Source organism: Coffea eugenioides, unplaced genomic scaffold, assembly GCF_003713205.1.
Source record: "Coffea eugenioides isolate CCC68of unplaced genomic scaffold, Ceug_1.0 ScVebR1_3597;HRSCAF=5033, whole genome shotgun sequence".
In the NCBI taxonomy this organism is placed as follows: domain Eukaryota; kingdom Viridiplantae; phylum Streptophyta; class Magnoliopsida; order Gentianales; family Rubiaceae; genus Coffea; species Coffea eugenioides.
The window spans coordinates 228,436-230,790 of record NW_020864189.1 but is presented as its reverse complement, the minus strand read 5'-3'; positions in this window follow the sequence as shown (position 1 = coordinate 230,790).

Here is a 2,355-nt window from a genome sequence, read left to right as displayed (position 1 = left end):
AGATTGTGTATTGATTATAGGGAATTGAACCGAATCACAATAAAGAACAAATACCCCCTTCCAAGGATAGACGACCTTTTTGACCAACTGAAGGGAGCTAAGGTGTTCTCTAAGATAGATCTTAGGTCAGGATACCATCAATTGAAGATAAAAGTCGAGGATATCCAAAAGAGTGCATTTCGTACAAGGTACGGGCACTATGAGTTTTTGGTAATGCCTTTTGGATTAACCAATGCCCCGGCAGCCTTTATGGATTTGATGAATCGGATATTTAAACCGCAACTAGACCGTTTTGTGGTAGTGTTTATTGATGACATTCTAGTGTACTCTCCAGATGAAGAAACTCACGCTGACCACCTTAGGGAGGTCCTAGAGGTACTCAGAAGAGAGAAACTGTATGCTAAGTTCAGTAAATGTGAATTTTGGTTGAAGAGCGTGGCATTTTTAGGACACGTAATATCAGGTCAAGGGGTGTCTGTTGATCCCAAGAAGGTAGAGGCAATTGTGGACTGGCCACGGCCCACTAATGTCACTGAGGTGAGGAGTTTCTTAGGATTGGCTGGATATTATCGAAAATTTGTGGAAGGATTCTCCACCATTGCTACGCCTCTCACTAGGTTAACTCAAAAGAGAGCAAAGTTTGAATGGACAGATAAATGTGAATCAAGTTTTCAGAAGTTAAAGGAGAAATTAGTGTCAGCCGCAGTACTTACCCTACCCTCTGGAACGGAAGGGTTTGTGATCTATAGTGACGCCTCTAAAAATGGTTTAGGATGCGTGTTGATGCAAAATGGAAAAGTTATTGCGTATGCCTCCCGCCAACTGAAATCTTATGAACAGAATTACCCAACGCATGATTTGGAATTGCCGGCAGTAGTATTCGTATTAAAAATATGGAGGCATTACCTGTATGGTGTACAATGTGAGGTATTTACCGATCACAAGAGTCTCAAGTATCTGTTCACTCAAAGAGAGTTAAACATGAGGTAGAGGAGGTGGTTAGAATTAATTAAGGACTATGATCTGACAATCAGTTACCATCCGGGCAAGGCAAATAAGGTAGCCGATGCCCTTAGTAGAAAATCGAGGGTAGTAAGAGAACCCACGGTAAAGGATCAGATGGAGAATTTTGAGGTGGAAATGGTGGACTCCACTGCTAAAATGCTAGCTGCCCTAGTAGTCGCACCGACCTTGATGGACAGGATTAAGGAAATGCAGCGCTCGGATGACGGGTTTACAAAGGTTAGGGAAAAACTTGAATTGGAACCCTTTGATGGATTTGAGTTGAAGGGTGATGGGAGTTTGTGGAAAGATGATAGGTTATGTGTGCCAAGAGATGAAGGACTGAAACAGGAATTGCTGAAGGAGGCACACAATTCAAGGTTCTCGATCCATCCTGGGGGAACCAAAATGTATCGGGATCTGAAGAGGAACTATTGGTGGAAGGGAATGAAACGAGAGATAGCTGAATATGTGGCGAAATGTTTGGTGTGCCAACAGGTAAAGGCTGAGCATCAAAGGCCTGCCGGCCTATTGCAACCCCTAGAGATTCCCCAATGGAAGTGGGAACACGTGACAATGGATTTTGTGGTTGGGTTGCCTAGAACCATTAGGAATAACGATACCATTTGGGTTATAGTCGACCGATTAACCAAATCGGCCCACTTCCTACCAATATCGAACGGAATATCAATGGAGAGGCTAGTAGAAATGTATATGGAAGAGATTGTATGTCTTCATGGTGTTCCAGTAAGTATAGTGTCTGATCGAGACCCTAGATTCACGTCTAGATTTTGGTCGACCTATCAAGAAGTCATGGGGACTGACTTGAGATTAAGTACCGCCTTCCACCCCCAAACGGATGGACAATCGGAAAGGACCATACAGACTTTGGAGGACCTACTCAGAGCTTGTGCGCTGGACTTCACGGATAGTTGGGACAGGTTGGTGAAGCTAATGGAGTTCTCGTACAATAATAGTTACCATAGCAGTATAGGCATGGTGCCGTTTGAGGCATTGTATGGACGAAAGTGTAGATCCCCCTTATATTGGGATGAAGTAGGCGAGAAACTGATCACTGGCCCGGATTTGGTAGAACGAACTTTGGAGAAAATTAAGGTCATACGAGAGAGATTAAAGGTAGCCCAGGACCGTAACAAGAGTTGGGCGGATTCAAAAAGGAGACCTTTGGAGTTCCAACCGGGAGAAAATGTATATTTGAAGGTGTCCCCTACTAAGGGGGTGATGAGATTTGGACGAAGTGGTAAGTTGAGTCCGAGATACGTGGGACCTTACGAGATACTGGACAAAGTTGGACCTCTGGCGTATCGACTGGCTCTGCCACCTGCTTTGTCA